We start from the raw sequence: 13,877 nt of genomic DNA on the forward strand, positions 1-13,877 counted from the left end.
TGGCGAGAAGACACTCTGTTCTCTTCAGGCTGGGGAACATTTCCAGTCACAGGTAGATTTTTGTTCTGCTCCACCGCAGGAAATTAGGGAGACAGACAAACAAGTGTCTGCATACTTTCTCCTCACACACTCATATCTCTCTTTCATATACCACTTCCAGTGAATAAAGTCTGAGAACCAATATCTAGCCCACCTGGGATCCCCTGTCTTGACTTTCTGATCCTTTTCCAAATCATAGAGAGGAGAGTGAGTACTTGCCAGACCCTAGGACATGACCCATGAATGTCCCATCTTGGGGTTTTCTCAGTCTCCTGTATCTACTGCCTCCTTCATATGGTTACATAGTGACGGCCCATGTTGCCTCCTGACCTCACAATGATCAGGATGACTAGGAGGCATGACTAAATCATGGGTAACATCTTAGGTACTCTGTGACTTGGAAGCTACTTATTCAGTCTCTCTGGGCCTTTCGTTTCTTGTGTACAATGAGGATGGCAACAATGCTTATGATATGGAGTCACAATAATAGTGAAGTAAATATATAAATGTACAGATATGTGGAGAACGTGTGTGTGTGTGTGAGTGTGTATGTATGTCTTGCTATGTAACATGGGCTAAAAAAACATGAACTAAATACCCAAGGGTGGCCTCACATTACCGATGGCTGTTAGTAGTTACTGAAAACTGAACTCAGTTCCTATGACTGAGAGCACTATCGAAATCAATAGTTGTATCATATTATTTCAGGTTTTGTTTATTTTAATTTTATGTGTTTGTGTATTTTATCTCCGCGTGTTTTTGTGGATTTGCCCACATAAATCATAAGATGGTGTCAGTTTGCTTGGAACTAGATAACAGGCCATTGTGAGTCACCATTTGGGATCTGAGAACTGAAGTCAGGTCTTTTGCAAGAGCCATCCCCTCAGCCCCACCTCAACATATATATTTTAATTTTCATTTTTCTTTATTTTTAAATTTTTCATTCATTTTTATCATATTTTCTCTCTTCGGTAACTTTTCCCAACTTAACATTATGCTCTTTCTCTTGCTTAAAACAAACAAAACTGTCTGTTTATAAGTCAAAGACAAAACCATGGAGTCCTAGTTATACTGGAAACTACTGGGCATGGGGCCTGTTCTGGGGTGTGTTTGCTATACCTATTGTCACTTCATTGAGAAAATTGTTTTCATTCTCCAAGCAGCTATCAATCACAAATTGCTACTTGGCTAGCAATTGGGCTTTGTGGCCACTTCCCCTCCTCCATGCTGGGATTTTATCTGGCTTGAGCTCCTGCAGATCTCGTGAGTGATGTCACAGTCTCTGTGAGGTCCTATGTGCATCAGCTCTGTTTGGTCTGGAGATTGATGCTGCTCTGTAGTCATCCACCACCTCCGGAGATTCAGATAGATGCAGCATCCGTGGGTCCTCAACCGTGAGAGAGTGGGCTATCACTGATGCAAGTGCTTTAGAATCACCCTGTTTCTATAAACGCCTTACCCACAATTTGGTCTGACATGGGCTCCCTACCCAGGAAAGGTGTCACACAATGCCATCACGGTGCTGTTAATGGGGACCACGGCACATTGTGGAGACTCCTTATGTGGCAATGGACAGGATGCAAAGTTTACAGATCAGATTAAGTGAGTGCTAAGTGTAAAAGCCTTTAAAGGCCCTGCCCTCATGCCATAGGCTTGGGATGCTCCCCACAGTCCTCCATCAATGCCACCTGCTGGGGGCTAAGTGCTCAAAGAGGAGACTTGCAAACCCCATCAACAATCTAAGTAGACTAACCTAAACTGAGAACAGAAACTGTTCCCAGCAACTAGCAGTAAATGATTCTAAATGCAGTGACAGGTTCACCACTGTCGCCAGCATCTTTTTCTTCTACTTTAAAGAGAATTGCTTATTTTTATTTTATGTGTGTTACTGTTTGACCTGCGTGATATAGGCCTGTGTACGGGTGCCAGGTCCCCTGGAATTTAAGTGACAGCCAGCTGCGAGCTGCCATGTGGGTGCTGGGAATTGAACCCTGGTCCTCTGGAACAGCAGACAGTGATGCTGACTGCTGAGCCATTCTCCCAGGCCTCAAACACACTCCTTAATCTCTCTATCTTACTGATAAGGTATTACTGTTCTTGCTTTTGTAACTGTTCAGAAAATATTTATCCTTTATTTGTCATGTTTGATGCATTAAGAGCTAATGTATCTGTTGTTATGTTTTATTCTTTATCATTTGCAATCGTATCCCCCTCATATTTTGTTTCTCTAATTCTTATTTTTATATTTTAGCTTTAGAGCATTTTCATTTCTCATCAGCCTTTCTGATATGTTTTAGTGATTATAACTTATATGTTCTTACTATTTTATAGTCTACAGAGTATTGCTTTTTGTCGCCTTTCCCCAGAAATTAAATCCTGATGTTAGGTGTGGTGCCACACACCTGTAATCCCAGGGCTCAGGAAGTGGAAGCAAAGGGTTTGACATGAGTTTGAGGCCAGCCGGGGACACATGGTGAGGTTCAGTAAAGTATGGGTTTCAGGGTGAAATCATATTTTAAAAGTAAAATATTTAACAATAGTAATACATCTGCTATTATCTAGTGCTCTTTATTCTACAATACACTGCGGTTAGTTCATGTGCATATATGTTAAACATACCTAAAATATCATTATTTGCTTTTTAGAATTCACATATATTTTACATTTTGTCCACATGTATTTATGCATGTGTGTCATGGAGTTAGCAGGCTACTTTTAGGAGTCACTTCTTTCTTTTCACTGTACCCAGGAAGGCAAACTCAGGCCACTGTGCTTGGCGCAAGCATCTGTAGGCACCGGGCGATCTTGCCAGGCACTGTGTGTATTATAAAGAAAAACGTGGAAATAAGGAACTTGGTATTAAGATGATATTCATGCGTTCTATCGTCTTTATTTGCACTAAAGGATATTGTTGTTTCTGGTCTTTTTCTTCAACCAGAAGAATTTCTGATTGTTTATATTTCTGTATTTCTCTTGTTCCCAGGACTCTTACTTTTCTTTCTTTCTGAAAACATCTCTGTCACCTTCAGGCATGGAGAATGTTATCAATGGATAAGAGACAGAGTTAACTTTTTCTGTCACCACCTTTTAGAGGAAGTTGCTATCTTGATAGGGAAGCTTGGCCAATCACTTTTGGCTGGTTGTGGCTTCCTGCAGCCAGGGAAGAAAACCTGGGAATCCAGCTGCCCTTGCTCTCTTTTGTACTTTTCTTGCTGCCTTAGCCAGACCGGTTTTGGACGTGTGAAACTTTACCTGGTTGTGTGAGTTAATCCTTTTCAATTATTAAATTATATCAGTTTTTTTCAGCTGGTCTGCTTAATTCTAGCTTATTGGTAAGATACGCCCTCTCCCTTCTAGGGTCCAAGGGTGTGAGAAAGTCACAGCTTTTTGAATAAAACACATCATACTTGATATGCTAGCACCTCAAGTGGATGGAGGGGAGTGGCCATCTTTTCAATACGTGCTCTTGGGATTTCCAGCTATCCATGTATACAAATAAGGCTTTTTCCCTCACTCTTTCCACTCACATGAAAAATTAATTCCATGGTCCCTTTAAAGGAAGTCATGGTAGAACAATTCACCTTATACCTGCAGTAGTATTAAAAAGCCCAAGACTCGGGAGGACTTTGGTGGCTCTGAGAGGAGAGAATGAACATTAGAGACAGGCATTGGCCTACCATGACACAGCAGAATACTGTTGTTCAACGACCTGTATTCCCAAGAGTGGATTTACACTTTCATTTCGTGGTTATCACTATGGTTTTGGTTTTAGTTTTTGATTCAGTGTTTCATTATGTAGCCCATACTAGTCTGGATTGTTCCTTCCCTTGTCCGTGCCTGCCAACAGGGTGGGCCACAGTAGGAGTTTCTGGTGCTGTTATAAAACACTCCAACAAAAAATCAGCTTAGAGAAGAAAGGGTTTATTTGCACAGGCTTCCAAGTCACAGTTCATCACTGGGGAAATGCGCGCAGTAACTCAAGGCAGTAACATGGAGTAGGGAAGCCTGGAAGGGAGAGTGCTGTTTCTTTGTCCCTTCTCTGGCTTGCTCATAGGCTCATGCTTCCCTGGTACTTTTATCTAACCCAGAGCTTCCTCCCTAGGAATGGTATTGCGTATAGCAGTAGGGACCTCTTATGTGTGTTAATAATCAAGGAAACCACACACAAATGTGTTCAAACACCAACCTCCTAATCTGATGTAGGCAGTTTCTCATTAGAGGATTCCCTCTCAGTAGACACTTTGGTAAGTCGACAAATAACTAGGACAGCCACCATGTCTGTGAGGCTTTCATTTCTGGAGGGAGCTTTTATAAAATGAACAATATACAACATGAAGAAAATGATGTTTTCTGCAACCTTGACGGAGATGATCTACTTCAGAGAAGAACTTCTTATGGAAGCCTCATCAAGGTGTAGTGTGCACATGCTCTTCCCAAAGGTGACTCCATTGAGATAAAGAGAGGAGGGAAGGATGCAACACACACTAACGTTTCATTTTACCCTGGAAATCTAAGAAATGATTCCTCAGCACAAACTACACACACACACACACACACACACACACACACACACGATATGGTCTTACAGGAAAGCCATGTGAACCACTGTTGTATGAATTAGGCTTTTCGCGGGATTTTGTAATGGACAATGGTAAAGAGTAATGGTAAAATGTAAGGAAATCTCAATAAACCATGGATTCAGTAATTAGGAATGCCTTGATTGGCTCAGTTTGACACATCTACTCAAAGTAGTAACAAAACAATCAACCAGCTTCATGGCATTTGCGAATATTCTGTCTTTTCTTTTGCAACTTTTCCGTAAAATATAAATCTCTAATATTAAAAAAAAATTCTTAAAAGGACATGGCCTTATGGTGGTTAGAGGCTCTGAATGCTGGGTATGTGACACACTGAACATTATGGATGGCTCAAATGTGAGGTTTAAGGTGTCTGGTTTATCCCCCACTGGAAATATGTTGTCTTAGTTTAAAATTGTAATCACTGTGTTCAAAGTCAAGTTGAAAAGATTTATTTAAGTTTACAGTTGTAGTCCTTTGTGAAAGGAACTCAAGGAAGGAATCTCAAAGCAGAAATCAAAGCAGAGGTGTAGCAGAATTATACAAACCCAGAGATAAGTATTGGGGTCCAAGCTGAAGACAAGAAAAGCAAAGCAGCAAACCACTAGAGAGACCTTTTACCCTACCAAGTGTTCAGACTCAGAGGGCGAAGTCCTGTCTCCACGAATCCTCAGACTCCACACTCCAGTGAGTGCCTGTCTCTTCTCCTTTATATTCCTCTCTCTGCTCAGCATATTGCTCCTGTCTCCAACTCCCTCTTGCTGGGATTAAAAGTGTGTGACTCCCAAACACTGAGATTAAATGTGTAGACCAACACCACTTGTATCTGTTTCTGTACTAATCTTGTATATTCCAGGATAGCCTGGAACTCCCAAAAATTTGCCTGCCTCTGTATTCCCAGTTCTAGGATTATAGGTGTGTGCCACCCCAGCCCCTGCCCTGTCCGGTATAGCTGACGAGTGTGGCTGCTTTGCCCGCTGATCTTCAGGCAAGCTTTATTCATTTAATCACAAATATACCAGTATACACAGGTCATGGCGGGAATGCTGCTTACTGCCTTGCTTTCCATGGATTACTTTCCCCTCACACACTCATATCTCTCTTTCATATACCCCTTCCAGTGAATAAAGTCTGAGAACCAAAACTGGCCCTCCTGGCATCCCCTGCCTTGATATTCTGATCCTTTTCCAAATCATAGAACTGAGAGTGAGTATTTGCCAGAGTCTAGGAAATGAGCCATGAATGTGCCATTTTGGGTGTTTCTCAATCTCCTGTATCTACTGCCTCCTTCATATGGTTACATAGTGTTGGCCCATGTTGCCTCCTGACCTCACAATGATCAGGATGACTAGGAGGCATGACTAAATCATGGGTAACATCTTAGTTGCTCTGTGAATTGGGAGCTACTTATTTACCCTCTTTGGGCATTTCGCTTCTTGTGTACAATGTAAATGGCAACAATACTTATGATATCTAGTCACTCTAATGGTGAATTAAATGTATGTGGAGAACATGTGTCTGTGTGTGTGTGTATGTGTGTCTTGCTATGTAACATGGTTTAAGTAGCCCAGGGTGGCCTCACAGTCACAGATGGCTGTTAGTAGTTTCTGCACTCTGATCTCAGGTCCTCTGGCTAAGAGTACTATCCAGATCAAAACATATATCTTATTATTATTATTTCAGGTCTTGTTTATTTTAATTTTATGTGTATGGATATTTTCCCTGCGTGGGTGTCTGTGGATTTGCCCACTGAGGTCATAAGATGCTGTCATATCCCATGGAACTGGAATAACATGCAGTTGTGAGCCACCATTTGGGGTCTTGGGACTGAAGTCAGGTCCTCTGCAAGAGCCATCTCCTCAGCGCCTCCTCATCATATATATTTTTCTTTTAATTTTTCCTTATTTTTAAATTTTACATTTTTTAACATATTTCCCCCTTCCCCAACTCCTCCCAACTTAACATTATACTGCTTCTCTTGCTTAAAACAAACAAAACAGTCCTTTGATAAGTCAACAACAAAACTGTGGAGTCCTATTTATACTGGAAACTACTGTGCATGGGGCCTGTTCTCGGGTTTCTTTGCCATACCCAGTGTCACTAATGTGAGAAAGCAGCTATCCATCACAAACAGCTACTTGCTAGGTGTAGGGCTTTGTGTCCACTTCCCCTCCTCCAGGCTGGAATTTTATCTGGCTTGAGCTCCTGCAGATCCCGTGAGTGATCTCACAGTCTCTGTGAGGTCCTATGTGCATCAGCTCTGTTGGGTCTGGAGAACAATGTTCCTTTGGAGTCATCCACTACCTCTGGAGATTCAGATAGATGTAGACTTCGTGAGTCATCACCCATGACCGAGTGGGCTTTTAGTGATGCAAGTGCTTTAGAATCACCCCTGTTTGTACACCCACACACTGAGACAATGGGGATGTTCTACTGGGAACTCACCAAGGCCAGCTGGCCTGGGCCTGGTAAAGCCTGGGACAAAACCGGAGTCTCTGAATATAGCGTACAATGAGGACTACTGAGAACTCAAGAACAATGGCAATGGGTTTCTGATCCTACTGCACGCACTGGCTTTGTGGGAGCCTAGGCAGTTTGGATGCTCAACTTACTAGACCTGGATGGAGGTGGGGGTTCCTTTGACTTCCCACAGGACAGGGAACCCTGATTGCTTTTCGGGATGAGGAGTGGGGGGACTTAATTGGGGAGGGGGAGGGAAATGGGAGGCAGTGGCGGGGAAGAGACAGAAATCTTTAATAAATAAACAAATTTAAAAAAAAGAATCACCCCTGTTTGTGTAAACTCTTCATTCACAATTTGATCTGGCATGGGTTCCCTACCCAGTAATAATGTCACACAATGCCACGACGGTGCTGTTAATGGGGACCGCGGTACATGGTGGAGACTCCTCATGTGGCAATAGACAGGATGCCAAGCTTACATATCAGATTCAGTGAGTGGTAAGTGTAACAGCCTTAAAGGCCCTGCCCTCATGCTACATGCCTGGGATGCTCCCCACAGTCTTCCAACAGTGCCACCTGCTGGGGGCTAAGTGCTCAAACAGTAGACTTGCAAACCCCACCAACAATCTAAGTAGACTAAACTGAACTGAGGGCAGCAGCTATTCCCAGCAACCAGCCCTTACTAAATGAGCAGTAAATGATTCTAAAGGCTGTGACAGCATCACCACTGTCGCCATCATCTTTTTCTTCTACTTTAAAGAGAATAACATATTTTTTTTTACATGCGTGAATTTTTGGCTTGCATGATATAGGCCTGTGTGAGGGTGTGTGGGAATATTCTGTCCTATTTTTGCAACTTCTCCGTAAAATATAAATTTCTAAAATTTAAAAAATTTTAAAAGCAAGTGGCCTTATGTTGGTTAGGGGCTCTGAATGCACGGTTTGTTTACTCTGAATATTATGGATGGCTCAAATGTGAGGTTTAAGGTGTCTGGTTTATCCCACACTTGGGAATATGCTGTTTAAGTTTTAAATTGTAATCACTGTGTTCAAAAGCAAGTTGAAAGGGTTCTTTTAAGTTTACAGGTTTAGTCCATCGTGACAGGAACTTAAGAAACGGATCTGAAGCCTGAGTCAAAGCAGAGGTGTAGCAGAATAATACAAACCCAGAAACAGGTATTAGGGTCGAATCTGAAGATCAGAAAAGCAAAGCTGCCAACCGCTAGAGATACCTTTTACCTACACCAAGCCTTCAGACCAAATGTGCGAGATCCTATCTCCACAAATCCTAAGACTCCACACTCCTGAGTTCCTGTCTCTTCTCCTTTATATTCCTCCTTCTACTCAGATTATTGCTCCTGTCTGCACCTCCCTAGTGCTGGGATTAAAAGGGTGTGACTCCCAAACACTGAGATTGAACGTGTGAACCACCACCACCTGGACCTGTTTCTGGATCAATCTTGTATAGCCCAGGGAAGCCTTGAACTCAGAGTTTTGCCTGCCTCTGTCTCCTGAGTTCTGGGATTAAAGTCATGTACTACCACCATGCTGTCCTGTATAGCTGACCAGTGTGGCTGCTTTGCCCGCTGATCTTCAGGCAAGCTTTATTCATTTAAACACAATTATGCAGTATACAGTGGCCATGGCGGGAATGCTGCTTACTGGCTTGCTGTCCATGGCTCACTCACCATCCTTGTTACACACCCTACCACCACCTGCCTGCTGAAGTTTCTTATAACAAGGGTGTTGGGCTTGGGGCAGGTGTTATAGAACTTTCACCTGTGAATCCAGCCTCTCTTTGAGGCATCACCTTTACAGCTGTGTGTGATTCTCTCCCAGTTGCATGTGGTTTCTTCGCCTCTGGAGACGCTAGAGTACCAAGAGTGTGGACGGTCCACTGACATGGCAAGCACTTTCATCTATTCAGCTACAGACAAGGAATCCTTCTTCCACACAGCAGTCAGTTGCTGCTTTGCTCCTGTAAGTAATCCCTCATCCATTAGCTGTGAGTTTTAAACTCTTTGGCCCACCAAGTTGGGTTTTGGTGGAATAATACCTTGGTCAGGAGCCCTACCTGATTTGTGAAACACTTAGCACTCAGAATCTAAGTAAATGTTTTCAGAATACACCCCCTCCTTTTTAAAAAAGTACACCCACGTTTTACAAACCACATTTCTAACTTATTATCTTGTTCCCCAATTAAAAACTTCATCCTAGTATTTGAGGGGATGGCTCAGTTAACAAGGTGCTTGCTTTGCAATCCCCAGAACCTACATAAAACTCTAGTTGTGGAATCCCAGCACAAAACTGTGGAGACGTAATGTTCCTGGTGTTTACCGGTCAGACAGCTTACCCTATTTTGTGAGCTTCAGGCCAATGAAAGACTCTGTCTCAGTAAAAGTGGACAGACCTGAAAAAACACACCCAGGCTGTTCTTTGGCATCCAACAAAAGTGTGCACAGACACCTGCTTGCGTGCGCACGCGCACAACACACACGCACTCACACACCCCTACATTTGATCATCTGTTGTGGAGGTTCTCCTCCCTGGATACCTCACGAAATCATACTAGGAGTTTACATACCACACACACCAATACTACCTCACAACATACCCCCCCACACACACACAAAGGGTGGGAGAGAGAGTGAGTGAATTTTGGACCTTATGCCCAAAGGCTAATTTGATTTCCCTGAAAGGAGATTCAGGTATCAGTGCTAAGAAATCAGGTGATATTACCCTATCTAAATCCAGCCTTCTGACTCCTACTTACAGCTATCTCACTGGTTTTTCTTATTAAGTGGAGAGGATCTCTGTTTTTCTCTGGTCTTGACCTTACCAGCGGTCTCATCCATCCTTCCTTCCTTCCTTCCTTCCTTCCTTCCTTCCTTCCTTCTTTCTGTCCATTTTTCATTCATTTGTTCATTTGATCCTTCTTCTCAAAAGGGAAGAATTCTGATAGGATGCAGTAGTTGGTCAAGTACTCAAGAATGTAAGCAGAGCAATCAAGGAGGCAAAGCAGACTGGCTAAGTCGATATGCAGCAACCTAGATCATGGTAGGCACAGGGCTTAAATTTCTCTTCTCACTGTCCATGTCTCCTTTGTGCTCTCCCTAGAATGGATACTTCTAGGAAAAGACTGTGCTTTACCCAGAAGCACAGCTTACCCAGAATTCAATCTGTTATAAGTAAGTAGGTGTATAAGATGCAAGAATATATAAAGAAGTATAAGAAACAGCTGAAGTTTGGCGGGCATGGTGGTGCATGCCTTTAATCCCAGTACTCTGGAGGCAGAGGCAGATGAATCTCTGAGTTTTTGGCCAGTCTGATATATAGAGAAAGTTCCAGGACAGGGTTGGCTACACAGAGAAACTCAGATAAACCAGAAGGAAGGAAGGAAAGAAGGAAGGTAGGAACAAAGGAAGGAAGGAAAGAGGAAGGAAGGAAGGAGAGAAGGAAGGAAAGGAAGGAAAAAAGAAAAAAGAAAGAAAGAAAGAAAGAAAGAAAGAAAGAAAGAAAGAAAGAAAAAAAGAACAGACCAAAGTTGAAATTATACCAGGGGAAAGAGTCAGCGCACTCAGGAAGTCACAATGTAGAGGACGTCTTGAGACTGTTTTAATCTGATCCAGGTAATATGGACCACCATCCCCTTTGTCGGTCACATCCTGTTTGGAAAGACATAAACTGGCTCCATCCCAAGTCTCCCACTGCCATTCTCCTTCTTTCTGGACCCCAGGTAGGCCACCGCCATTATCTTTATACCATCTCAGGACCTTAGGCTGCCTACCCATTGTTCTATGGCCTGTCTTTGTGGTCTGTTGATCCCTCCCAAAGCTCATTTTATGCCTAATAGCTTCAGTGGCAACTGACATCATACTCAAATCCTAGGTCTTTTTCAGTCTTTTTCCTAAGCACAAAGGAGACAGGCAGGTATCCGGACATCTGGCTAAGATCTTGGTTATCCTCAGCTCATTTGGGCCAGTGTACCAGCTCTTAGAGAAGAAAGCAGCCAGCAACAGCCAGCACAGGCTTCCCAGAATCATGCTGAGTGGAAAGCGAAGATGATGAAACTGTCCACGAGTCAGGGTGAGTCTAGCCATCTGGAAGTTTTTTTCTTGCTCATATTTCAGGGCCGACCAACAATAAAGTGTTTTAAGCAAGAGTGGGCAACTCAGCCTACCTAGGACCATGGACACAGAATGAATTGTTCTGGCTGTGGTCGGGAAAGGCACTGAAGCCGACTGCAGTAGTAGATGGACGGCTTCAGCCTGGAGAGGAGGCAGAATCTCAGATCTTAAACCTGGAAGGTAAGAATAAGGTGTTAGTCCGGCCTGAGAAAGGCCCCAGGGATGCTGAACAGAGGGGAGAGTGGCAGGGTGTATCTCCAGTCCATTCTGGCCAAGGAAAGGAGATGGTCCCTACAGAGCAGGTCCTGTCAGGTTCTCTGAGACCCAGGGGTGTCCATTGGGAAGCAGGAAGCCCTCCAGAATAGAAAGCAAGGAGCACAGGGCTAAGGCCCTGCCTGTGGTTCCTATCTCTGCCAGACCAAGGCTAGATGGGTGGAGACTTGGTCTCTACCTGGAACACATGAATTCATGGCTCCCGCTCTAGTTTCAGGAGCTTTGTGGCATCAGTTTTCTGCAACATGGCGCCCACTGTGGATAACGTGACAACAGTTGCCAGGAAACACATGATAGCAGCTCCTCCCAGTGACTGGCTGTGTCTTGTTCTCACAGCCCTGGATCTTCTCCATTTCTGCTCATGGTCCTTCCTGTCCTCACTGTTGGGGCCCACAGGAACATTTTGTATGAGGTGTCATTCACATCTACAACCACTAGATGTCCACAGAGATACTGGTGAGAAGCTTTTCTGTTCTTTTCAGGCTGGGCCAACATTTCCAATCACAGGTAGATTTTGTTCTGGTCCACTGCAGGAAATTAGGGAGGCCCACAAAATTGTGTTGTGGATGGCAACAATACCTGTGATATGGAATCACTATAATGTTGAAGTAAATATATAAATGTATAGACTATGTAGACAATGTGTTGTATGTATGTTAGTAAGTATGTATGTATGTATGTATGTATGTATGTATGTATGTATGTGCTGCTATGTACCATGGCCTAAATAAACATGGGCTAAATAGCTCAGAGTGGCCTCTCACAGTTACAGATGGCTGTCAGTAGGTATTGCAAACTGAACTCAGGTCCTCTGTCGAAGAGCACTATCCAGAATAACCGCTATATCATATTATTATTTCAGGTTTTGTTTATTTTAATTTCATGTGTATGGGTATTTTACTTGCGTTTGTGCCTGTTGATTTGCCCACGGAGCTCATAAGATGGTGTCAGATGCTTTGGAACCGGAATAACAGGCCCTTGTGAGCCACCATTTGGGGTCTGGGGACTGAAGTCAGGGCCTCTGGAAGAGCCATCTCCTCAGCTTCGCCACAGCATATATATTTAACTTTTAATTTTTCCGTATTTTTAAATTTTTTAATTTATTTTTATCATATTTCACTCTTCCCTAAATATCCCTAACACAACGTCACGCTCTTTCTCTTGCTTAAATCAAACAAAACAGTCTGTTTATATGTCAAAAACAAAACCATGGAGTCCTATTTATACTGGAAACTAGTGGGCATGGGGCCTGTTCTGGGCTGTGTTTGTTGTACGCATTGTCACTCCATTAAGAAAGGAGCTATCCATCACATATATCTACTTGGCTAGGTGTAGGGCTTTGTGGCCACTTCCCCTCCTCCATGCAGGTATTTTATCTGGCTTGAGCCCCTGCAGATCTCATGAGTGATGTCACAGTCTCTGTGTGGTCCTATGTGCATCAGCTCTGTTGGGTCTGGAGAACGATGTTACTTTGGAGTCATCCACCACCTCTGGAGATTCAGATAGATGCAGACTCCGTGAGTCATCACCCGTGACTGAGTGAGCTTTTAGTGATGCAAGTGCTTTAGAATCACCCCTGTTGTGTAAAGTCCTAGCCCACAATTTGGTCTGGCATAGGTTCCCTACCCAGGAAGAGTGTCACACAATGCCATCACGGTGTTGTTAATGGGGACCCCGACACATGGTGGAGACTCCTCATGTGGCAAAGAACAGGATGCAAAGCTTACAGATCAGATTCAGTGAGTGCTAAGTGTAACAGCCTTTAAAGGCCCTGCCCTCATGCTGCAGGCCTGGGATGCTCCACACACTCCTCCAACAGTGCCACCTGCTGGGGGCTAAGTGCTCAAACAGCAAACTTGCAAACCCCACAAACAATCTAAGTAGACTAAACTGAACTGAGGGCAGCAGCTATTCCCAGCAACCAGCCCTGACTAAATGAGCAGTAAATGATTCTAAAGGCAGTGACAGGTTCACCACTTTCACCAGCATCTTTTTCATCTACATTAAAGAGAATTACTTATTTTTATTTTACGTGTGTTAGTGTTTGGCCTGCATGATACAGGCCTGTTTAAGGGTGCCGGTTCCCCTGGAATTGTAGTGACCGCCAGCTGCCAGCTGCCATGTGGGTGCTGGGAATTGAACCCGGGTCCTCTGGAAGAGCAGTCAGTGATGCTAACTGCTGAGCTATCCTCCCAGGTAACAAACACACTTATTAAACTCTCTATCTTACTGATAATGTATTACTGCTCTTGCTTTTGTAACTGTTCAGAAAATATTCATCCTTTATTTGCAGTGTTTGATGCATTAATAGCTAATGTATCTCTTGTTACGTTCTACTCTTTATCATTTGCACTCTTATCCCCCTCATATTTCGTTTCTCTAATTCTTTTTGTTAATGT

Source organism: Microtus pennsylvanicus, chromosome X, assembly GCF_037038515.1.
Source record: "Microtus pennsylvanicus isolate mMicPen1 chromosome X, mMicPen1.hap1, whole genome shotgun sequence".
Lineage (NCBI taxonomy): Eukaryota > Metazoa > Chordata > Mammalia > Rodentia > Cricetidae > Microtus > Microtus pennsylvanicus.